At 40.7% G+C, this 26,356-nt stretch overlaps 1 pseudogene across 1 annotated transcript in view; it reads left to right on the top strand.

Moving 5' to 3' along the window:
- Positions 1-1,062: 1,062 nt before the first annotated feature.
- Positions 1,063-26,356, top strand: part of LOC144641745 (uncharacterized) — a 29,747-nt pseudogene continuing 4,453 nt past the window's right edge. The window contains exons 1-12 of the transcript XR_013568614.1: positions 1,063-1,102; positions 2,379-2,550; positions 3,721-3,836; positions 5,458-5,602; positions 7,563-7,685; positions 9,846-9,995; positions 10,506-10,730; positions 12,014-12,312; positions 15,216-15,220; positions 15,696-16,044; positions 17,735-17,987; positions 18,814-19,148. The product of XR_013568614.1 is annotated as an uncharacterized LOC144641745 (transcript). The remainder of the gene's footprint in view (positions 1,103-2,378; positions 2,551-3,720; positions 3,837-5,457; positions 5,603-7,562; positions 7,686-9,845; positions 9,996-10,505; positions 10,731-12,013; positions 12,313-15,215; positions 15,221-15,695; positions 16,045-17,734; positions 17,988-18,813; positions 19,149-26,356) is intronic.

Raw genomic sequence — 26,356 nt, 5'->3', positions numbered from 1 at the left:
CCTCGACGTTTTCACCTGAGTCAACTTTAGTTTTTTATTAATTTTTTAATAATTATAAAAGCTTTGTTTTTTCTATACAAGAAAGGCTCATTATTTACTTATGTACTTGTAGGTTTTCATAGGAAACAGTGATATGAATGGCATTGTGACCCACAATTTGCTGCAACCAATCACCGCTCGAAATGTGCAGATAAAGCCATTAGAATGGAACCGCATTATTTCTATGCGGGCGGAATTTTTTGGCTGCATTCTTTCAGGTGGGTTTTGCGAACGAATCGTTTTGTTTATAATGTCGGCATATTGTACTGTTGGTGAAAAAAAAAATATTCTAATATTACAGTCGCTTGACGGTAGACCCGTAAGGTGTTTCGAAATTTTTGAAAGAGGATTTCCACAACCATGCTGAAATGGTGCAATCCAACATGGCGGCTCTGATGACGTCGTGTGATGTAATATGCCATCGCAGCGAATAGAAATTACGTCATATTGTACAGTACGCTACGGGCTTGCTACAACAACGTGAAATGACGAAATTCTGCGTATTTTGGACAACGATAGCCACAGAGGCTGGTTTGTTTGTTTTTTTATTTTGGACGATCTCTTAGAATACACAGCAAGAGCTAGTTCTTAACTACTCCGCAGTCTCGGATGGCCAGCACCTCAATGATTACTTGTTGAGTCGTGTAACAAATAATGATTCCCCACCCCACCCTCAACCCCCCCCCCCTCCCCCTCCTCCCCTGTTTCTCAAAATCTAGATTGACTCTTGATATTCATTTTTTGATAAGTTTAAGCTTAGTAGATTGACTACAGAACCTTTAAACAAAAATTAAAACAACCTTCAATGCCCTTTCAAGAACACCAATGGACAATTATTAATAATTATCTGCGTGCTACGCGGCAAAAACTTTTTTTCGCTAAAAAGTTATGCCTATTTTGTGTCTCCTTGCCAACAGATCGTTATCAAGTGATTGGCCGAATTGTTCATATGGATTACGTACAAGAGCAACTCGAATTAGAGTGGAAAGTTGGCCTTGGATATCTCCAAAACCAGTCCAATAACATTGAGCTTGAAGTCCTAGCGGACACTGTATACGTTAAGGTACTTTGCTAAGCCTATTACTTCAAATATAACATTACAGCATTACTAGTAATACGTGATTTCTTTCTGTTGATCGACTGCCTTATTGTAATTGGTTGAACATGGTTATGACGTTAAACCGCAAAGTAAAGAGAATCTACGTTTTTATATTAAGTATAGCGCACAATTGTACTTTGTAGTGCGTTATTTTCTTTGACGGTTATTTTCTCAAAGAAATAGAAAACATGTTCCGTGTTTCTATCGAGTTTTTTTTTTTTTTTTTTTTTTTTTTTTTTTTTTTTTTTTTTTTCTTTGGCCCCTTTTTTGTATATTTTAATATTTATTTTATAAAAAAAAAACTTTTTTTTTATTTTGGGTAATTAAAAAAAAAAAAAAAAAAAAGGTTTTCCGGGTGGGGGGGCTTATTTTTTTTTTATTTAAAAAAAAAAAAGTTTTTTTTTTAATTTTTGGAGGTAAAATATAAAAAAAAAAAAAAAATATTTTCCCCCCAAATATATTTATGAAAAATTGAATCGGGCTCCGCCCTCAACAACAAATAAACGATAGAAATCTCGAGCTCATAATCTAATTGTTAAATAGAAACACGAGTGGAAGTTTGGGAGAGCGAGAAATGCTGTGAGAACACGAGCCGAGCAAGTGTTTCCACAGCTTTTATCGAGTTCTCCCAAACTTTCACGAGTGTTTCTATAAAAGAAAAAAAAAAAAAAAAAAAAAAAAAAATAAAAAAAAGGGAAACAAAAGATTCGCGGATTTCCAATAGAAACTGCTGAGTTTCTACTAAATATCGATAGAAACACGGAAAACATTTCTTATCAAAAATGAACACGCGCGCGGAGATGGGGAAGGTGAAAAAGGAGCATACTTAACAAAATTTCATTTCGAAGGGTCACAAAATTTCAAGATTCAGGCTCTGAGCCTGAATCTTGACCACTTTTTTTTATTTTTTGGTAGAAAAACATCCTTTTGAATTATTTTATCACCAGTTTGAAACATCTTTGCTTAGGCTATCACTTGATATAACTCATCTCCCTAGACCTCAAGCCTTTTTCCGTACCTTTGTCGTAGTTCACCTTGTAAAATCGTTATTTTTTTACTGAAGGATTGATAGGGATGGCTTTTCGAGCTATGGGATGGGGGAGAGGGGGGGGGGGGGTGGTGGTTGTGGGGTAAAAGCCTTCACTTATAGTCCACTCTATATAGGGAGTAGTCTCTGTCCTCCTGATTAGCACAGCTGAGAATAATTTACTTTAAAAATGTAATGACGTTTTCATTTTAGGGGGTCATTGAAATGCATGGCATAAGAAAACTGACAATATATAGCCGTAAAGTGTCCTTTGCGAAAGACAGTCGATTGGACCTCAGAGCTCCAGATTTGTCACAAAGTTTTCCAACGCAGTCTTCAGGCGATGATGGACATGACGGAAAGCATGGAGTAGATGGACCAATAGGTTGGCTGGCATTGATAACATAAATGGAAAATATTCTTCATTTGAACAAGATGAATTAATGGGCAATGCTTTAATTATTCTTCTGTTCTTAACTTTATAAATCTCTATTTTAACAAGTCTCCCAGGTCCATAGTTAAAATTGTAAGTTAAAAGGGTTTTCGATGCTGTTGTTGTTCTTGTTTGTTTGTTTGTTTTTTCTAAACGGTTATTTATAATAGAAAACAGTGACAGTGACGGCAAGTGGAGGCATTTCTATAAAACAGAGATCGGCAACACGAACCTTTGAGTTTTGTACTGCGTTGCGTGGATCAACACGTTCAATAGCGTTATCTAGGCTTAAAGGCCTACCTTCGCCCAAGAGTCGTTGCAATCGTTTGTTTTTGTTTTGAATTGCTCTTTTGTTTATACACGTGATCTGATTGGCTAAACAACATAAAAATTACATATTAATAAACTAACACATTCTTGGTTTATGCGATACATTTTAACAAACTTGTTTAGAAGTAGCTTTATCAGAATATAAACTTACCAGTATCATTATCTTTCACAGACAGAGACAAATACCCTTCTGCGCTTTCAAAACAGACAGACACGCAAAACAGACACGAAAAAAAATAAACTTTTGATTGTTTCCACATATCCTGAAAATAATTATAGAAAACCAAAATATAAAGCATTTTAAATTTAAAACTCACCTTCTGTGCAACAGGAATTTCATTTTTTTCAAATCCCAGAGCTTGATTTCTTGCTCTCCATAGGTCAAAAACCGAATCTCTGAGACGAACTATTTTTAAACAGCCAGGCAACTTTGGTCGCTCAACAGGACGGCGTGTAGGGCTCGCCATCTTGCCCAACTCTCGTCGCCCTTAAGCGGCAAAATTAACAACTATACACAACTTTACACAATATAAACAAAATAATACAAGAAAAGTCTAAACATAAAAATAGGGAACGTATCTATAAAAGTGAATTAAACTAATCGAGAGGATTGCTTCGGAAAGAGGTGATAATGCCTTTGGTATATTGCTTGCTGCAAGAAATCCAGGATAAGCGATTGCTGCGCCCAATGCATTTTGGGTGAAGTTGGGCCTTAAAATTTAAATCTGCTGTTTTGCTATAGATCATTGCTGTTGTTTATGTTAACTGTCTCTTCATCCCTTTCTTCACAAGTGAATATATTTGCTGATACGGCATCAGGATACGTAAGCATTGTATCAAGTGGCGGGAATGGAAACCAGGGACAATCTGGCGCTGATGGCCTTAAAGGGGATGCCAACACAGTCAACGTATGTAGATCAAATAATCATTTAGCTAGATAGGTTGTAAGAATAATTATTCTTGTTAATAACGATGAGGGACCGCTCGTTACTTTTTTCATATGGCACCTTCGAAGCACTTCGTCTTATGTGGAAAGATAATACCTTGATCTACAATAGAGGATGGTTTTCTCTTGATAATCAAATCACATGATGGATTTTTCGACATGTTTTCTCCCGCGACATCTTAAACAGCAAAATTCAATGGAAATGTGTTAATATAAAACATCAGATGTTTTAATGCGGAAGAAAAGAGCAAATACTGGAACAACAAAGGATTTTGTCGAAATATAGAAATTCGCGTATCATCTCCAAACATATCCCCTACACAGGGGGCATCTATCGCCTCCATATACCCTTTTGAACGTCAGATTATTCAAAGTTACACACTATCCAGTGGAATTTAGAACTTTTAAAAGAAGGTTGATCTTTTTTATATTTTTTCTTATTATATGACTAGCTCCGTGAGCGGTCAAGATGAAACGAATCCCGTGCTCTGATTGGCTACCCGAGCGGTCAAGATGGACCCATCTTGACCGCTCGGGATCGCCCACTGTGTTCCCGCAAGCGAAAAAACTTTTCAGTTCCGTCGACGCTACTACAAAAAGCTTTTCCGTCGTAAATTTGAGCTATGAAACCATTTACCAAAACAACACAAATATTTTCTGTCTGTTTCTAGCGAAAGAGAGTCCAATAAACAGCAAATGTTAACGAGTTTCTTGAATTTTATTTGCCACAACAACCAGCTTTAAGCTTAAATACAAAAATTAAAACGCAAAGCGACTTGAAGACATGACATCGGTTTTGTTCAGGGGAAAAGGGAGAAAAGTCAGTGACATACCTGAAGAATAACAATTCGGCAAACTTGTCGTTTGTGTAAATCTTGATTGAAATCTTGATGGAGAAAGCGGTCAGCACGACAAACCATGCAGGCACTGTAAGCTTTTAAAACATCTTCTCACCGAAGCCTCTAACACTCACGTCGAATAAGGTCGGGTCGAACATTTTTTAAATCAATGATGTAGGAAAGTTCAAGCTCTTCTCGTGGATTTATAAGTCCCAAACGCTTTCAACATTCACAATTTCAATATTCAGCTCGTGTCACCGTGTCGGCAGGTTTGCACCACTAAAGCGCCAGAAGCGAGCAAATACTCTGCAAAATGTCCAATAATCAAAAGCTGGCGGCCAGATAGAATGGACATTCTTGTTTTAAGGCTTCAAACTCAACGTCGATTTGCAATTTTAGTATCCTTTTGAGGGTTAAAAAGAGGTGAATTTCGCTGCTGTCGCGTCGTTTTACTTCGTCTCGATTCAAATTCTTAAAAGAATCGATTCTGTCTGTGTGTCGGGATTGTCCTGATAGGAATGGGACGATACTCGATACCAAAGGTTCCATGTCTCAAGTGGTCCGATCCAGCATCGTCATGTGACATCTGTTTACAGATCGTTGATAAACGGGTCGTCGGGGGCGAAATAATCAATCCCAAACTTCAACCCCACATTCAGAAAATAAATAATGCTAAAGCACACGAAGCGCTTTCTGACCCGAATTGGTTTTGTTATTGTCATTGCTATTGTTATTGTCCTGCAGAAATCTGACAAGGAAGAAATAGATTGTGTTGCAAAGGCCAAAAGAAACTACTATGGAAATGCGATAGGGTGCACTGAGAATATCCCAGGTACACGAGGTGAACCAGGAAATCGCGGTTGTGACGGAGGATATGCTGGAAAATCAGGTAAGTGTAAACATTTCATTTGTGAAACATATTTAGTAGGTTGATTCATTGGTTTGGAACTAAAAAAATGTCTGAATTGGAGCCCTGCTACGCAAACATATTCGTAAAATGTTCTTTTACCGACCTACGTACAATCAGCGATAATCGGATTCTAGAGTACTTTTCGTAACTTATCCCAGCTTGGCGCATTGCCCGTTAGCAGACGGCGCGCGCACCCATTAAAGCTACGTCCATCTTCGCCCTGGTATACTGAGAAAATTGCTGCAGTAAAACCCATACGTCGTCAGCTAAAAAGACGCTGGCGAAAGTCTGGATCAAAAGCAATTAAGCAGCAGTACGTTAATCAAAGCAGTCGTGGAAAGATGAATTCCTACGCTTCCCTTATAAATGAAAATAAATCTGACTTTAGGGTATTATTTCAATTTATACACCGCCTACTACACCATAAGAAAGAGAAACATTATCCAGCCCCCTAGAGCTGGTAATGTATGCGTGACGTCAAAGAGCTCAGCCTGAAGTTTGGCGGGAAAATTTAAATACTCGAAACTCCTTGTTTTTTTCGTAGTGGCTTTTGTTTGTCAAAATGCCTGTTTGTGCATTTCCATTTTGCTCAAACAGAGCTCCAAGAAATACAGAAAACAAGGAGTTTCGACTATTACAATTTCCCGCCAAACTTCAGGCTGAGCTCTTTGACGTCACGCATACATTACCAGCTCCAAGATGGCGGCGTTCAGTTGTCGAGTTTTGGGAAAGATTTCGTACGGTTAAAGCGCATGTTGGAGGCTGAAATTTTGGTTAATAACATAAGCAATAAGCTCGAACGAAATAAATGTATTTATACTAAACTTGCTTTGAAAAAACATGTTTACTCAATAAAGCTCGACACGAGGTTAAACGATTATTTCAAAGTGCGAGTAGTTCACTGAACAATGATTTTGCTTTAGAGTAGCCCAATATATATATATTTACACTGAATAACTACAGTGAATAAATATGAGTGTACGTTTAAATTTGTTTAAACTTTGCACACGGTAAGAAATAAAAGAAAAATAAGTAGATAAATTTGCGTACGTGACTGAGCAACCTATTTCAGTGCGCCGATGTTAAGACAAAGTAAGAGGATCGTAAAACGATTTTCTATTCTTAGAAAGCAGAGAATAAACTCTATTTTTTTTTTCGGCCATGATTTGTATTAAAGCAAAAGAATAAGTGGACCGTAAAATTTTTTTTTGTTCTTTAGAATGGGCTGGAAAGATTAAACTCTTAATTAATTGTTAGAGCATTAGTTGTTCTGCCTCGAGATAATGATGGATTTATACTTATCTTGCACCTATGCGCCAGCGTATACACCTCTCCCCTTCTCCCATGCTACCTTCCACCGGTCTGCATAGGGTTTAATATTAATCTATATATTTTTTTCTTTTTTAAGCGTTGTAAAGTGATTTTTAAAATAAACATTCTTTTTTTATTTTTTTTAAGCGATGTAAAGCGCTTAGCTTATAAATGGATAAGATATAAATTTTATTTTACTATTTTTTAATTTGGTTTTATTTGACTCATATCAGACAGTTTCCCCTGATAAATAAAGGAGATAATAAATCCAGGCCCGCTCCGGGCCGTCCCCCGCGTGGGTTGTGGGTCGCCACCCCCCCCGGTCCGCGTCGCGGCGACCCTCCTCCCCCCCCCCCTCGTCCTCCCCCCCCCCCCCCCCCCCCCCCCGCCCGGGCCCCGGGCCCCCCCCCCCCCCCGCCCCCCGCTCCCCCCCCGGCCCCCCGGGGCGCGGCCGTCTTCCCTCCCCCCCCGGGGCCGTCGTTCCCTCACCCGTCCGTCTTGTCTCGGCTCCGCGGGCCGAAGAAATTTAACGAATTAAACTTATCTTTGGGCTCATACAAAAGTTGCTTTTTACCTAAAGATATTGCAATATACTTTTTTCAATCTTTGAAACTTAATTCGAAAACAGGGAAAGGTGGAGATGCTGGACGCCAAAAAATTTACGTCAGTCATTTGCGAGGAAAGATAGAGCTGGAAACATGTAACGGATTGGGAGGCAAGCCAGCATTTCGAAACGGTGTTGGAGGGGAAGGTAAGCATAACTACTTCATTCTTCCTCCTCCTTATTTTCACCCTTTTTCTTTTGTCCTAACACTCTTCATCAAACTTGCTTTTCTTTCTATTTGTCCGGCTGTCGTAGCTGCTATTAACTCCCGAATTTTTGTAACTACCTCTTTTTTCCAGTCCGTTTTTATTCCGTAGCTATCTATTTGGAAATTTAATGGAGCGTTAAAATCCCCTCCTATAACAATTTTGTAATCCTGATCATAGCCGCTTTCAAGCAAAGTACCGAAGATAAAAAAAAAAAAAAATAAACAAAAGTAGACCGAAGATTTTCGTAAGAGTCTGTAGCTTCGTTGGTTTTGTTAGGAGCGTAAATATTGATCAACAACACAGGACATTCTTGGACTATCGCTTCGACAATGACAAATCTACCTTGAGTGTCCTTTTTAACTGATTTCAATTCAAATTGCAAGGTTTCACGTATAACACCAGAACACCTTTGCTATGATTACATGTCCCCTGGCCATTGGTATTTCCAACTATCAACCACATCGGACGTACTGTAGATTTCTTGCAAGAAAATAATATCGGCTTTTCGGTTCCTAACCCATGTGAAAATTGATTTGCGTTTGGTGAGATCACGAATTCCTCTGACATTTAATGATAGAATGTTAAAGCATACGTTATAGTTCATATGGCTAATTACGTTTTAAAATGCATTCATCATAGCAGATGATTAAATTGCCGCTGTGAAACAAAAGAGACGAATAACAGCAAAATCAGTTCACTTGCAAATACAACTAAAACAAACACATAGCCAAAGCACAAACTTAATATACATAACAAACATAAAACACAGAAAAGAAAAACAAAGGTTATTTGACTATTGTACTATGCGAAAAACTACACATAAAACAAAACACAAGAAAAAACTGGGGGAAGGAAAAAATTAAGACCCTTACCTCCTGCTCATCAGTAAACTGTAATCGAGCCTTATCCATCCACGAAACCTTGCCAGTGAAAAACGCTGAGCTCATAAGCTCCTAGACCATAATTTGCGTTAATAATATGAAGCGAACGGTGACTGGAAAAGCTTTAAAGAGTTGTTAAATAATTCAGATTGAACTCTACCAGCAAACAAAAGTTTTAGCACCTAATAGTTGTTAATTTAGACGGCAGCGTGATTTTTTACTTCGATTTTGGTGCTGCAAGAACTAGCAAAATATGTTAATTAAACTGTCTTGGCTTATAATGTTTTACGTTTCAACATATTTACCGTCGATATAAAGTCTATCCGGTTGCGATTTGCTGAAGTCAGTACGTTTGTCCTCTTCTCTTGCCTTCTTCAGTATTTTCACTTGTGGTTTTCCCAGTTCATATAGCTCTCTTGGAATGTCTTTATACATCTTGTTGTTGGTATCCTTGAGTTTCCGACCACACTTCAATACTCTTTCCCTGTCAGGAAATCTAAGAAAACGAGCAATAATCGTACGGCAAACGTTCCCTCCAGCGTCTTTGATGCCGAGTACCCTCTCCATAAAGTAGACAAGGACTTGTCTCGTGTTTTCTCTCTGTAGCTCGAGGGATTCTGATGTTTCTGGTATTCCTTCGAACTTTAAGTTTTCTCTTCGAGAGTAGGCTTCGAAGTAAAGGATCTGCTTGCTGTTATTACTGATTTCTTCTTTCCTTTTGTCCATATCACTTCGAAGCTCTTGTATGTGTTGGTCCCGAACTTAGCATTGTTTTCTAAATGCGTACACTTCTCGTCGACGGGTTTCTGCTTGTTTTTAACAACGTCAACATCTATTTCAAGAGAGGAGACTTTAGCCTGTAGGTTTTTGACAATTTGGTTGAGTTTCTTCATCTTCGAGTCTAAGCTTCCTAGTCTTGCGAGTATCAGGTCCAATTTCTTGGTGACCTCATTTGCGAATTCCGCGGCCATTTCTTCGTTGTCGGTGTCGGCGTTGGCGTCGGGTGAGAGCGACTGCTTCCACCTTTTATCTGTTTTATGCCACGTCTATTATGTCACGTAAGTCACCAAACTAATCCGGTGGCTAAAATGGAGAATAGTTGTTCGATCAAAATGGACTTAAATTGATCCAGATTGGCTTCTTTGTCTCTTAATTGATTTTATTTATTTTAGATGTTGTTAGTGTACTTATTTTGTTTATTTATTTATTTTGTGTAGGGGGCCAAGGATCGCTTGGAGGCCTTGGCATCAAATGCCGGTTTCACAGGAGCTGCGGCCGTTCCTCATGTAATTCACGATGTTATGCCAATGGTAGGACAAGTCGAGCAGATCGTGGACCACGTGGAGCAAAAGGGGGTGACGGGAAGAGTTGAGTATCATGCAAGAATTTCCGTGTGATTTTTCTAATGTAGTTTGTTCACATCTATCTTGATCACAATATATTTCTTTACACGATAACAAGCACTTTGATGTCCTACCAAAAACATTCGGTTTTATATTGTCTATCATGATTTAATTGACTCGGAATGTGACGATTTTTTACTTCAGTTAATAAGTCTTTATTAGATATGATAAGTTATTTGATTATTGATATCAATATTTATTGGTAATTACAATTTGAAATATAAGATTAAAGAGGTTCTCTCGTAAATGATAGGATCATGGTTTTATTTTACGCAAGGTAAAAAAGATAAAGGGAAATAAAAAAGTTAAATATATGTGTTTTGCATCTCTAGACAAATAAAAGATCTGTAAATAAGATAATGTTTTTTCGTTTTATTATTGAACTAAATCCCGTTGAAATCAAAATGCACAGCCTTCGATGCAGGTCATTTAACTCATTGTTATTAGAAAGCTGTACTTTTTCTGCTTTTTTAGCTGAGCTAAGCGCTGGTTCAGACGGTCAAGTGGAAAACTCTTATCTACAAAAAAGTGACCTTAGTCGCAACGCTAAAGATCAATATCCGTTGGTTTTGATAAAGTTGATGACAAGGTATGGTGAAGATCTTATATGGGCCAACAAGATCAGTGACGCCAAAGCAGTGTTTAATTTCATAGATACCTTAACAGAAAAACGATCGGATGCAAATGACTTAAGAAATGGTAAGTTTACACTTGTGACTTTCATTGATCCCAATAAATCACCGCAAATAGCATGAATAAACATCAATAATCGCACAACGCCCGGACGTCAGAGTTTAACACTTGCAGTTTTCTTGTAAGTTAACTGGAGAAAGGACTGTTTAGCTCGTTAAAAAACACAGTTTCTCTCGAGGGTGCTTTTTTGTTATGGTGGCAATGTGGGTTACGACGGAGGCCACGAACAGATATTTACTTTTCTTACCAAATCATTTTCACGTTTTACTTTTTGTGTTTTTACAGCCGCAAATAACGGAATTTGCAACCACGTAGCAAATTTAAGGAGAAAGAAATAATAAAAGTGTAAATTTGTCAGGCTAATTTTAGTCTTATGGGAAAAATGTAATGGAGCCAAAACGCTTCCAAAAAATAATCTCGCCATGCTGCAAAAGCTAATATATATGTCTACAATGGAGGTCAAAAAGACTTGGGACACTTGTGCAAAGGAGAATTAAATAGTGCAAGAGATAATCTTGGTCTAATTTTTCCTTTCCAAAGGCCCCCCTCCCCTAGCAATGTTGAGAAACATATATGCCCTGATCTTGGTGCGTGAGATGGTCAATTGTCGACATTGTTGGGGGGAAGGGCTAGCATTCATTTGGTCCAGAATAAAAAGGCGTGGAACTATTTTGTCCCATCATTAATGTCCCGCATTGTATTTTTCTAAAAAGTGCACGGATATTTTAATTGTGTGCGCGGTAAGGATGCGCCATGCAACACAAGTAGTGTAAGGGACTAGGCTGGAGCAATTGGAAAAGTGGTGGCTTGAATAATTGTGACCCACTCCTTTCCTCTGGCTCAAAACTGACTGACCCACCCCTAATAGAGGGTTGAAAATAACATGACCTGCCCCCTTTGCTCAAAATACTCATTATTTTGTTAAAAGTTGGAAGTTTTTGATTTGATATCTGGGCCACTAAAGTTGACCACACACCAATATGATACGGCGATTTAAATCTACAGAGGGATAAACATCAGAAAACAAGTTTGATGTTCAGTAAAAAACGTGACACAAACTCAAACGAAGCGCCACCAAAGCAGCACAAATATTAAGAAAAAAAGGCGTGGTTAATTAAGAAGGAGCAATATACCTAAACATAATAAACCAGGCAATCATTCAATCAACATTAAATGAATTAATAAATGACAAAAACATGGCTAGCTGAAAATAGCGTATGTAGTAAAATGTCAGGGTACTTCAAAAAGCCTCCTTACCCCTTCTTTATCCTATTTGTGTTCACTCTTAGTTACAACACGAAGGCTAGCCTTTTTAAAAAAAGACGGATTTGACAGATTTTGAATGAAGAAATTGTTCGCCCCTTTGATGAAATGGGAAACGTTCAAGGAACAAGTGGTAAAAATTAAAGACCACGCTAAGGCATACGAGGATGCTTATAATGATATACAGGCATCAGGTAAGCAAAAGGATTGGATAATAAAAGTGATCAAAGCGCTTCCAGTGCCAGCAAAAACTGCAATAGACAGCGAGAAGAAGAGACTCGTGGAAGCCAGATCTGTTGCAAAAAAGGAGAAAAACCGTTATACAGCGGTAAGTGCTTAACAAATATTAAAAATAGCAATGAAACTCTTATGTATTTTTTTCAGTTTTGGAAAAGGACTAAATTACTCTAAAACTTTCATCACCTTTCATTTATTCCCATCGGGAATTTTGCTGTGTCAATTAACCCTATTCAGACCGGGGGGCTTTTGGGCCCGCCTGCTTTGCTTTTCTTTTGCCGCTGCCACTTTCTGTTCCTCTGCACAATTGGTGGGTGGTGTGTGTCGGACTCATCACCATGCACGGCATTTGCGGCAGTTCCCAGATTGCGTGTTTCTGTTTCACTTGGCATTCTCGGGTCCTCTTTTGTCTATTTGGTGGTCGCTGTCAGTGGCGGATCCAGTGGCCTGTTGACATCATGAGTAATGTCCGGGGCGTCACCTCCCACGCCCAAGGGTCACGCTCATCCTTTCGTGCTCAATTTCTGAGTTGGGGGCTCGCCCCCCCCCCGTCGGGGTCCAAAACCCGGTCTGAATAGGGTTAAGTCTTTTCTATGTTTCCAAATCAAAAGCAATTTGGCCAAAGATCGTGGTTTTCAGCATAAAACTATATAACGTTATTTCTCCAGATTTTAGAATGCTATTAGCATCGTACCAATTTAAGTGTCCATGAAGCCGTACACGAAGCTAAATCAATTCCCGTTTCATTCTGACTAACTACGAAAACGGTGAAAAATCGAAGTAAATGGATCCTTTATGTCGACGTCATAGGCGTCATCTGACTTCACAATCAAGAAAACTTATCTCACCTTCTAGAGTCAATTAATCAATCAATCAAATCAATCAATCAACAACTTTATTATGTGTCAGGAATTCTGCCGGAGTGAAACACTCTCTACTATGGGGACACAAAAAAAAAAAAAAAAAAAGACTAAAATGAATTACAAAAAAACAGACTAAAATAACTACGCTATTACAAATAAGCTAAAGAGTAAGCTAACGGCTACCGCTTTCTATACAATGCAAAATACTTTTATCTGCGCTTTAATAGAACAAAACATTAGAGTTCAACACCCCCCTCCCCCCCTCTCTCTCTCTCTCTGTATAAATTCGCTGGTAGTTCGAATGTTAAATTGTTTATGTTCAAGGCACAACTGTAATAACTGGTCACAAATGTAATAAAGTCACAAGTGTAATAACATTTGGTCACAAATTTAATAAAGGGTTTTCACATGAGTGTCGAAAGTAAATTGCATTTGCTTTGGTTTGGCATTACTACGCACAGTGAATGGCTTATAAATATTTCCGCACACAGCCACAAAAACAAAAAAAAAAAATGTGAACGCAAATATCATTAAAACTTATGTTTCCAGTCGCCGTCGCTTTACATCTACACAGCACTTATATTGGAGAGCTTGTCTAAATGGACAAATTAGTTATTTATAAGGTCGTTTTTACAAAAGATGCTTCAAATGTTCCAGGAAGGCCAAAAAACACCACATATGAATCAATTAACATTTCATTTTACTTTATTGAGATATTCACACATAGATGCGTTTAGATATGTAATTTTTAGTGCTTTATTCATAAGCCTCATATATTTTGATATGTTCACAATTGTTATAACCTACGAACACTAAGGTTGGTTTGCTTGTGGTTTCATAAGACGAACATTTGTCATTAAAAATACTTCATCACCTTTTAAGATCTCAAGGAATTTTAAGAAGTCTATTTACCAAGTGACAGTCATTTTAGTATGAAACCCAACTTCAACAGCATAAGTTACAATGCGACTATACTAACTTTATATCGTGATAGAAAATCTTGGCCAGTATAGTGTTATTCATTTCGTCTATTGATGTATTTACGATATACTCGAACTAAAATCTAGAAATGGTTAAATGAAAGCCAGTCGATGCTGTCTGGTCATTTCTTGAATAAATCCCAGCTATGGCAAATCGACCATACTCCAATATATCTAGGCTTGGTGCCATCTAGGAGATTTTATTGCCTAAGTACTTAATGGTTGAATGCAATTCCATTTGAATATGTTACTGGTTGAGAGCAGTGCTTTATCTGACGTGGTTCAACCGAACCAATGATTAATATGTCCATTTAGACAAGGTCTCCAATATAAATGTTGTGTAGATGCAAAGTGATAGTTACTGACAACTTAATTTCAGCGACAGGTGCCGTTCACATTATTACATTTGTGACCAAACCTTATTGCACTTGTGACTTTATTACATTTGTGACCAGTTATTACACTTGTGCCTTCAACAGGTTACTTGAGGAAATCAGAAACCCATAAGGGTTGAAACGTGTAACGTGCGCGCACAGCGTTTGAATATTCATTTTGCTAAGTACCGTATTTGGAAACACGAAGAATTTGTACGCGAATGCTTTATACACGTAATGACACACGCAAAATCATTTTTGGTTTTGCAGTAAGTTGCTCTAATTTCGACCTAAACGCCGTAAATTTCTTACAGAGACTAAAGAAATTCATTAAGTGTATCTAAGCGAAGTTCTCCAGACTACTTCATGAAGATGAAACAGGAACATTTAACTCAATTTAACTCTATTCAACCAAGCTTGTTCAAAAACAAGATTACGCCATCGAGCGCGAGCTGGCGCGCGCTGTGAATTTAATCCAAATACAGTAATTTTATTTTTCCAAATATGGTACTTAGAATAAACGAATGTGCAAACGCTTTGTACAATGCGAATCATAGGGAGTTACACGTTTCAACCCTTATGGGTTTCTGAGGAAATTTAAATGTCCATACCAGCGAGCGGTGGTAGAATGATAAGATGGAAATGAAACTTGATTATTCAAGGGCCGTAAAAGGCTTAAAAATTGCCACAAAAAAAATCAAAAAGTACAACTTCAAGCTGCTCCAAAAATCCAAAACGTTGCTTTTCACGTGGACTGGCGCAAAATAAGAAAAGAAATCGTTAAGAGTCGGGGAACTCTGGTCGGGACCTACGAAGTGACGTACCCTCTCGGCCCTCGTAAACACTGAACGATGGGCTGACTGGGGACGGCTGTCTTGAGAATCGAATTCTTGGTGTGACACTGCAAGACAAGATCTTTTTATACATTTCTCACTTCGCCCTCTCGTTCAGTATTTTGGTCATTTCTTTGCATCACCCATTATCCTACAACAAAACCGCCTGATAGTGTATCTTCCTGGGGCGAGGGTCAATGCATTGGCAAAACGTAGTCTTGCTTCTGGCTGGGTCAGCTAGTTGTGAGATTTTCCTTTCGTTTACGCTGTACGTAACTCATAATCGACTAATTTAGGGAACCAAAGGGATGCCAAGACGGTTAAGCAACCCCTTCGAACCAACTATGCTAGATTAGTGTGCACTTCATATTTCTAAACTCGTTTGATATTTAATATTGCTTTTTATCGTTATATTTAACAGTATTAAAGCATTAGAAGGAAGCATGAAGAGTTCTCTAGATAAAGTCTGCAGTCAGCTGCCTAATGTATACAAAGCATCGCAGTTCAACCGAGGAGATCTCTTTGTTTTAATGCAAGGAGTTACTGGATTCTTTATTGGCATTAAGGGGAAGGACCCCTTATCCGCTCTCAGTGCCGCTATAGGAGTTGCTGGACATTTTGCCACAAAGTGTAACACTGGTACTCTTCAGGAGAACCTGGACAAAGTCAAGAAATGGTTGATGTTTGGTAAGGAGTACGCCGCTCTACAAGATTCAAGTGAGCTGGATTTTGACAAAATGGACGTAGGATCTGTACCGGAAGTGATGAAGGTAATATGAAATCCGAAATCATGCAATTTACTTAGCCTCCTTATAAAAGATTTGTAGAGTTGCATTTTTTGGTCGAAAACATTTATTGCTTCTCAGATGTTTCATGCATCATGCGAAACACCCACCAGGCAACTACCAAAAAATAACAGATACAACAGAATACATACAAAATTTGAAAATACAGAAAAATACCTAACGGTGTAACAAGTAGTGTTATGATTGGTTATGCGAGTACGGTCTTTAACAGGAATTTCCTAACGTGACTACTTAACAAGTATCCAACGAAGGCGAAGTGATTATTGTTGAATAATCCCCGCTAGAAGTCGAGGGGATTATTCAACAATAGTCACGGAGACTGAGGCGAATAATTGTTTTAGTATAATTTTCAGAGACGATTTTCAAGAACTGCAAAATATAAACGATAGAAAACAAGAAAACAACAAACACAATTGTTCGCTTGCATACAATGTGAACCAGTTTAATCCATCCATTGAAATCTGAATTTACACTTAAGAGTTTAGCAATAAAACCGAACAAAACAAACACTACCAGAAAGATAGATATCCGGTACCTTTGTTTAACTTTTGGTGACTTCTAAGAAATTTGCGAATCTTCTCGAAATGGATACGGAAGCTCCGGTCAGAAGAGAACTGAATAATTGTTTGCTCAATGATCAGGACTGAGTTTGGATGGCCGCGTGCGATCACCAAAACCTTCGTGTTTACGATCAAGTGTCATGCATTGAGAACAATCTCTTGAAACTATTTTCGGTCCAAAAGCCTTGGTAGACAACTTGCAAAATCCCCAATGTTTTAAATATCCATGACATGAAGTGGTTTCTTTTAAATGAACTAAAATTTCATTCAACAAATGCGGTCATGTTTACTTGTCTGGATGTCAAAGGTGGCATGGCTTAGTAACTAAGCCTTAAATGCTATATTCACCTCACGCGGGGTGAGTATAGCCTCATAAGCCGAGTTTCTCGACCAATCATCATTCCCCCAATTCTTATAATCACCTCTGAAATTATACTCAAAGTAGATATCAGTTCGCTTCTATTGTTTTAGTGTTGTCATTTCATCTGAGAGTTTACATATGATAAAATATTTTTCTCATAAACACAAATTACATCTTTTGTCTACATTTGAATATCATCGGGCCTCTTTTATCTTACGCCATTTGATGTTGTGCAAAATATTCCTATCTTTTAAGTTTCAATTAAAAAAAATCGGGATGTTGTCACCATGTTTACTTTTAATATTGATAAACATTAAGGAATTAATGCCAAAGCAGAAGCCCTTACTTTCCGAACAACAAATTTTGCATCCACTGATTGTATCGTTGCAATTTGTCTCAAAAAACACAACAATTCTCAATCCAAAGATGAAAATTTTTCCCCAAATCCATTGGACGGCCATGGAGCCCAAAGACGCTTGCAGCTATGCTGACATAACAATGTGGGGTTATAGACAAAATAGCCAAAACAGAGATTATTAAACCAAACTTGTCGTGGATAGAAAGGGATGATATCTTTGATCTTTGGAGACATGGGCTCTATTGGATTAAAAACAGAAATCCCGTGTCACTAAAAGGTTGCGTTACTTGATCACATATAATCCTGCCTTCGATCTATTGTCAGTTTATTAATGTCACAGTAAGAAAAACATAACGTTCTACACCTATTCAAAAGGCTAACTTGGAAATGAACAAGGAAGGACTTGCAGCGGACCTGGTTTGCATGCTGGAGGTTAGATCATTACCACAAAACAAGGCAAAGTTCCAGGAACAGATTGAGAGTTTTTTCATTGCTGGCGCAGCAAGGATTGATCTTATTGCAAAGGTCATAGACTTAGACAACGACATTGGAGGATTTAACTTCGATATCGCTAACCTAGAAGAAACATCCAATGCCATAGGAAACCTGAGGAAAACAATCGCGAGTGGTAAGTATTTCTTATTAACCCTACCAAACGTCATCATACCCAGGTTGAAAATAAGAATGTCATATAGCCTATATAAGTCAGTATATATACTCTCATAATGATAATTTGTCACTCATCGTGCACAGATGCAGTGGAACCTCGATTTAACGAACCTCTATATAACGAAGTCCTCGGTTGAACGAACGATATTGTCTGAAGCCCGTCTAAAGTTACAGTAAAATGTATGGAATAGGACCTCGATATAACGAACCTTGATGTAACGAACTCCTCGTTATAACGAACACAATCTAGAAGCCCAAACGTTAAATGTACCTCGATACTGACAAAAAAATGTCAAAACGCGACAAAACATGAATTTCCCCCTTTTTTTCGCCGCCCCCCCCCGTGGAAAAAAAAAAAATAATAAATCTATGAAGTGGCCCTCTACTTTAACTCTTGAACAGCCATCATACTGCGAAACAGACCAGCAAGGATAAAAATCCTTTAATCGTGTAACAAGGGAACAAGTTCAAATACATACGGCCAAATCTATGTGCATATATTATGCATTATAAATGTTATTTTCAGAAATCGATCAGGTATCTGGGTACGTGGTGCAACTAACAGCGTTAAAAACTGATTAACGTCATTAATTAATTTTACCTCGATATAACGAAACTTTTGCTTGTTTTTCCGCAAATTCGTTATATCGGGGTTTTCGATAATGAACCCTTGGCACTTTGTTAAATCGAGGTTTCACTCTATATTAAGATACAGATTGAGCCGACCTAATAAGTAACAATACACAAATTGTTCACTATCGTAACACATTTAACCTTTTTTTTAGAATCTCCCATCGCTGACAGCATACAGCAAATGTTCCTTGATAATCTTCTGACTTCTTATGGAGAAATGGAAACTAGTTTTGCCAAGCATCTCTACCAGTTTTACAAAGCCTTTGAGTTTCGCACGCTGTGGGATGTTGCAGACAAATTGCTTATATTTGAGAGAACTACAAGAGAAACCGCAGAGGAGACTAAGAGCTTGCAGGGAGTGCTTCAGCTGACCAAGGCTCTTGAAGACGTAGAGGCTCTCCAAACTAAAGCTCGAAGGTGCTTTACCAAGTTTCGATATTCCACTGACATCCACAAGTGGTCTTTTGATAATATCAAAAACGCGGCGGTAAGTACACGTATGTTAGTAGGCATACCTTGAGTGAGGTGCATGCATGCATTTAAATTGTGCTGCACAGATGCATGCGTGCTGCAAAGCGACAGTACCGAGTCAGTGTGTGCCTATGAGTGTGTCTTTCTATTTAAACAATAGATTCCTTCTGTCGAGGACCTATCGGCTTTTAGTTGCCCCGCGAAAGCGGTTTACGAGGGCTAATATGTTTTAAGAACATCGAATTTGAACGAGGTAACTATCAGACTCATGGTTCGGAGACATAAACGATCAATGGTTTTTATAGCCTCGAGCGCTCTCTTCGGGGCCGTGAGCCCTTCGGCGCCGGGCGCGTCCCGCGTCCGGCGCGCCCCAGCGGCCGCGCGCGGCGGCCCGCGACCAGCCTGCCGCACGCCTGGCCGTCGTCCGCCACACTCAGTCACCTCGGGCGCCTCCCATCCTCGCCGGCGTCCGGCCGCGGCCTTCGTCTCCCCGGTCCGGTGGCGGGGGCGCGGCACTTCCTGCGTGGCTGGCGGAGGGCGGCGACTATCGCCCACTTCCTGACTCGGTGAGGGGGCATCGATGGGTCGTGTTGCTGCGGCCGGGTCGCTCAGTCCAGTTTTCCGGCTGGGTCCGCGCAGTCGGACGCGCGCGGGCCTCCCGTTCGCAGGTGTCTACTGTCGTCTGTGGGGGTTCGCACCCGGCTGGCTGGTCTTCTTCTCTTCCGCGCTCCCATCGCCGCTCGGTCGCCTCGTTCCACTTTTCCTCCTTGCGGCATTTCACTCTTTTTCCTTTGCGCCGGCGTTCGATCGTCTGGCCTCTCGATGCACGGAAGCGTAGCGGGTCACAGTGTCATTTCGGGGGCCGGATGATGGCTTGCGTGCGGCTCTCCCTCTGGGGCTCGCTGCCCCGCACTCCGCCTTTGGCACTCGCGGTCCCCTTCGGCGCTCGGGAGTTCAATATTTTCGCGTTGCCCCCGATGAGGCCTGCTCGCAGGCTATGGTTTTTATTGTTTATCTCTAAACTTATTTGCGCGCCAAATCAAAAAACGAGCATCGTGATTTTTTTAAAGCCAAAATGTAACGAACGAAAAACCACTAAATGCAGAAAACCACTTCATGCAGTGAATTCAGTGGGTTTCTTCTGTCTATAGACCCGCTTGTTAACATTTAACGAGTGGGCACTATCAATCAGAGGAAGTTCTCTCGGACGGGCACTATGGGCTGATTCCGCCCTCCGCGGATGAACACTTTAGCGTCACGTGATCACTTAAAACTTATCAGAATCGGAGAAAGAACTTTGATAGAGAGATTTAAGAATAAAGAGACTCGAGAATCAAAACTATAAGAAAACTGACTGTAACCTGCAAAGTTGACAATTATCCTGCACAGTCTTGAGGAAATTGTCTTGTACCACTACATATACATCGTCACAAATTGGTAATTAACTCATTTATTTATCATTTACCTGAGTGGCTTCAGCTTCTGTAGACAAATTTTGTACCCCTTCTTGGCAAATAGTTTTGATAAGCTCACCCTCTATATACTACGAAAACATCAAAAAATATACTATAATTATAAAATTTATTTTATTTTATTTTTTCTCATTTTCCTTTTTACTTTTTTTTCTTCATTTTTGACCAGTTCATACTATATTTTTAAAATAACGTACTGCCCCTTTCATTTCTCTTTTAAAATAAAATTAAATTTAAATGTTTAACCTTAATACTTACACTTCGAACTTTCTTTACCCTTCGGACGTATAATTTTTTATTGGGGGAGGGGGTGGAAGGGTAGGGTTGGGATGTGGATTCCATCCCTATTTCGGAAGAAAATTATTACAATGTTGAAACGTTCGTCATGTTTTACATTTTTCTTTATTTTTCCAGTTTTCTTAAAAAATTATACAATATCAATTACTTTCATTCCATAACCTCCCGGCTTGATTTTGCATCAATCCTTTATTTCCTGACTTTTTAAAAATGGTGAATTAAGGCGGATCGCGTGACGTCATATTCGTCACACTTAAAAAAATCTAGTAGTATTCTCTATTGGCTTTCTACTCAATCAAAATAATTTCGCTGCGTCTCAGTAGAACTACTCCGGTAGGGGTTCCATCCACCACCCCCCCCCCCTTCCCCTATTCCCTTGTACGATCGTAGGGGTTTTAAGATTGATAAGGGGAAAAAGCCTGAAATTATCAAAACACAATGTCTTGCATTGTAGATGTATGTTGAGCTCTTTGGAGATGGAAATGAAAATGACAACAAGACTTTGCCAGCAAAATTTCTCTGATGTTGCGGCGCATTGGTAATTCGCAATTCAGAAATCAAGTGGAGACATCAAAATTCGCTCCGACATTGGCGTCAATCGACTTTCAATTCATTTCCATAACAATACCCCAATTAACGCTGAAAAAAGAAGGGCAAAGTAGTAGCGATTACTTGCAATCATTTCTTTTTTTTTTTTTTTTACTTTTTTTCAGATAAAGTAGCAAAACATTTTTTCACAAACCATTACATAGTCGGACTTTTCATTCCTTTCTTTCCAGAGTAGAAAACACTTAAAAACGCCAAATAAAAACGAAAACTTTGATTTTGTTTTAAAAAATAACCCATTACTATTACAAAAAAAAAAGGAAAATTTACGTCATTCCATACTTTGAACGATACCAGTGTCCATATTTATTACTGTAAAGAAGTACGTCACACACACACTCTTAAAAAGTTAACTTTTTCAAGCTTATCGTTATAATCCACTTTCTTAATTTTTGATATTTTTTTTTTTTTTTTTTTTCTTTTTTATTTTATATTTATTCCTTCTTTGGTCTCTCGCCTCCTCACTCTCGCGTGCGAAACCCACTTCTTCAGAGTTTCCTTTCTCCCCTCGTACATCTTCTCTCTAACTTTTTTCATCTCTATTTTTTTAACTTTTTTTACTTCCTTTCTTTGGTCCCCCCCCCCCCCCCCTCCACCTCCTATCTTCCTTTTTAATAAAACTTTATATTATTTCCTTTCTTTTTTCACATTTCTCACTTCTTATATTCCCCCTTTTCTCGTCCTTTTTGTGCAATCTTTTTCTCCCTCTTTTCTTCATTTTCTTGCACCTTGTGTCCCTCCCCCCCCCCCCCTCTCTCTAATGTTTTCGTTCCCAACTTTTAAATGGGTCCGCTAGTTCTTTTTTCACTTAATTCTTTAAAAAAACAAACTAGTCTTAATCTGTTCGGAACGATAATTGTTCGCTTGTCCGAATTCCCCTCAACTCACCTCTATCCTGCTTGACCGTTTCGCATCCTTTCTCGCTTTTCCGCGCACCACTCATTCCCTCCTACTCGTAAAAAAAGTCATTTTTCACCTACCCTTTCTATTTTCGTTAAATAAATCTCTTAGTTTTATTTTCTAAAAACACTTACTCTCACGCTAAATCTTATTTTTTATAATATTTTATCATTTTTTTTCTAATTCCCTTTGATATGGTTCCTATTTTTTCCGCCGTATTTTCTCCCTTTTTTAACAAAAATACCGTGACCCCATTTTTTATTTCATTTTTTTATTCACTACATTATTTTATACTCCTTCTTTTATAATCACCTTTTAATTAAATATAATAAAACTGAAACTATGTGTGAGAGCGGACAGTAGAAAGCGAGTCCAGTGATTGTGGGTGGACATTATTTTATTCTTCACTCCATCACTTATTTTTGTTTTTTACGTTTATTTCATTTCATCTTTTTTTTATCTCTTATCTTTACTCCTAGAGTCCATTTATACAAGATATGTATGTTCTTATCTTACTACTGCAGCTACCAACGGGCCAGATACGCCGGATCATAGCTACAAACTCCATCTTTCTTCCTTCCTCCTTTTCCTTCTCTAGCTTAACGGTGACAGAGGAGAAAAAAGAGCTATTAAGCGAAAAAAAAAGAATATTATTTTCACTTTACTTTCGGCGATAACCGATATATCTGAGAGTAAATCTGATGTTTTAGTCTTAGTAGTCGTAGAGGAATGAAAGAATATTGGTAAGCTAAGTTGATGTGTAGATTTTTGTTCTTCTCAGCATGTAGAGACCCTTTACATACTACCCCTACTTCCTTATCAAAATACTGCGTGATAGTTTTTTTTTCTATAAGTTCTGTCAGAAATACATAATATATTTGCTGATGATTTAGTGATTTCCTTTTCACTCCACATCGATCCAGAGCATCAAGTGTTATTAACACCTCCCAAACATCAAACTCGTTGTTTCTTCTTTTTCTCCTATCAATTTGTGAGGTTTGACTGCATTAGTAAGATTAGTTCATGTTTCACATCTGGTTCTGTATTTTCTCTTCGTGCCTTTCCACCTATCGACTTCTATTTGTTGTCTTCCTTATCTAATATCCTCTCTTATATAGCGGTGTCTTTTTTTATCTGAGTCTCCTATCGAGAGTTACAATGAGAAACAATACTACTCCTCACTATCACTTGTAGTTCCAGTCCTCTCTAGCGTTGTCATGGGTTACCTGTTCCCCGAACCTCAGGCAGGTCCCTTTTCTTGAGTGGTATATAGCAAGGATAGAAGTTGCCGAGTGAAGCATTCTCTCGGTTCTGGTTCATGTCTCCCAACCATTCCCCCAACCCTCCAGGATCATCGTTGTATCACCTACTTCAGAGTTGTGGAGCACTACAGCGAGACAATCTGGGGTCTGAGGAACAACATGAACAAAACACTTAATGACACTCCACCACTCGTAAACTCAGCTGGACGGGTCAATCCTTGACTATGTCCGTGACATGAATAAGCATTCTATTCTCTCGTCTGGTGACTGCCTTTGATGTTGTGACCTGGTGACTCTCTATATATAATGAGTCTGTGTCACTCCCCCATCTATCTTTCCACTCCTTCTGTACCTATGGAGTCTCCTCTCCCTAACGACATGGTGCGTGAGTGGCGACCTTGAGCTGTCCTGACTTCTGAGCGTGGAGTGTATGCTCTACCCCCCTCCCCCCCTCCCTCTCGCTCCTGCTGCTGGAGGTGTTAGTAGACGACAGGGCTTGCCTAGGCCGCCCTCCTCGGATGCTTTCAGTTCTTTCGGGGCTCCATTCTCTGGTGCGTTCGGGTCTTTGGTCTCCTATACTCGAGTCAGCTGATCCTGTACTCTGACACTAAAGTACTCACTACTTCAAGGAGCGAGTTGAAACTGATGCAGAGTGAGGGGAGCTGTTGAGCATACCTGTTAGAGCACATCCCCCCCCCCCTCCGTACATGTCCAACAAAAAACATCTGAGAACTCAGCATTACATGTAGAGGGGGGGGAGGGGCCGTCCACTGAACTTGGGACTTTGGATGGCGAGGTTTGCTGAGGGTTCGCTGCCACCCTCTCCAACTGAGTGAGGCTCGCCGAGGGGCCCACGCAACGGAGATGCTGCGAGCGGGGCCTCCGGGACGGAGCGACCGTCTTCCACGGGTGACTCTCCCCCCCCCCCCCCCCCCGCCCTGTCCCGCTCGGGGTCCCCCGCTGGTCTCTCTCGTCGCTGCCCGTGTCCGGGGGGGGGCGGTCAATCTCGGGTCCGGGCGATGCACCGCGACCTGGTCTCGCGGGGGCCTCCCTCTCCCTCGGCTGGGCTGGTGGGTCTGGTCGCTCGTGCTGCGCCCTGGCCGAGTCACTTGTGCTGCGGTCGCTGCGCTGTCTGCCTCCGTCCGTGTCTCTGCTCTGTTCGGTCAGTGTCTCCTCCCCTCCGTCCGGTCGGGGGCCGGCGCGGCGACGTGCGTCGTGGTCGGCCCTCTGCTGCGTCCCCTTTGATGGCGCGCTCTCGGTCGTCGAGTGCGTCTTGGGTGGCGGGCGCCGCGCGGATCGCCATGGTCGCCCGTCGGGGCGCTCTCCAACTGGCTACGGAGACTCGCTGTGAGCTGGGGCTGGTGAGGACACGCGTCGCATACGAGATCAGCATGTCGATCATCAGTGCAGTACTTGATGGTGGCTCGGTGAAAGGAGCGACACGCGGGGCAGCGCTCTCTGTCGTTACTGTCTCTGATGCATCATGACGACACCCAACATCGAGGTTGTGTCGTGGCTCTGCACTCGCAACTCAGTCCTGAGTTGCCACAGATATTTGTCATCATGTCATTTCACCTCGCTTCGGCTGGGCGAGGATCCATTAGTATCAGAGAGTATCACGATACTGCGAGTCTTTTCTCGCATCATGCACCCTTACCCCCTCTAGGTGTGGCCTTACCCACCCCCTCCCCTACTGCCTTTTCTGTGCTGCATGGGCCACTCCTGCCTCCCGTTCTGGATCGCCCCACTCTTTGTCATGTGGCTCACAGCTGCTGAGTGTCTTGGCATACTCTCCCGCCTCTGTGGCCGTCCACACAGAGGGTTCATGACATGTACATTTTTCTGTGACTCTAGCAGCACAGACCAGGGTGGGGGTCCTCAGTGACTTGTCTCGGACTCAGGTCATCCACATGACACTCATGCAGCCAGACAGTCACTCGATTTGATGAGGGCTGCATGAGCCGGTGTCTCGAGACGACCTCATCAGATTCATCGCATGCACTGATCGATCTCACTCGGGTTGATCAGGTGCTTCGTGCACTGACAGTCACTTGTCTGATCCAGCGCTGCTCTGCCTCCAGCACTGTCTCACATCACGCATTCATCGTGCTTTCCTTCGAAGTGTGATTCTTCTGATCGTTCTCGAGGCCTATATTTGTGACATCAGTTCTCTCCTCTCAGTGGATCGATGGTTCCGTCAACCAGCAAGCTTAGTAGTGGCGAGCAGTATGCCGTATCATGTGCTACTGACTCGTCACTCAGTCTGATCGATGTTCCTGCCTCACTCCCCCCACGCTTTCGGCTCCGAGGTGTCATGACGCCTCGAGGCCTATGTGACTCGCATCGCTCCTGACAGTGGTTGGTTCCTGTCATCACAGCATGCGGGGCGCGTGCGCTCTTGCGTGGCGACTGTAGATGGGTGTCTCACCTCCCGTCACGCTCGTGTCCGTGCCGTTCTCTCTTCTGCCGTTCGGCACCTCTCGCGTCTGCTCTCGCCGTCTCCGGGTCTCCCTCTCCCGTCGTGATCGCTCTCCTCGGGGCCCGGGGCAGTTGGGGGGCGGCGGAGTCTTCGGGCGATCGGCGAGAGTCAGACGAGCCCCTGGGGACCCTCTCGGCCGTTCCAGGACGCCGTGTTCTGGCTCGGTGCCGCTGCTCCCTCACGGCGGCGCCGGGTCGTCGTGTCCCGG

Source organism: Oculina patagonica, chromosome 2 (genome assembly GCF_052425735.1).
Source record: "Oculina patagonica isolate OP01 chromosome 2, crgOcupat, whole genome shotgun sequence".
NCBI lineage: Eukaryota > Metazoa > Cnidaria > Anthozoa > Scleractinia > Oculinidae > Oculina > Oculina patagonica.
Note: the sequence above shows the minus strand (reverse complement) of the source record. Positions and strands in the feature narration are given on the sequence as shown.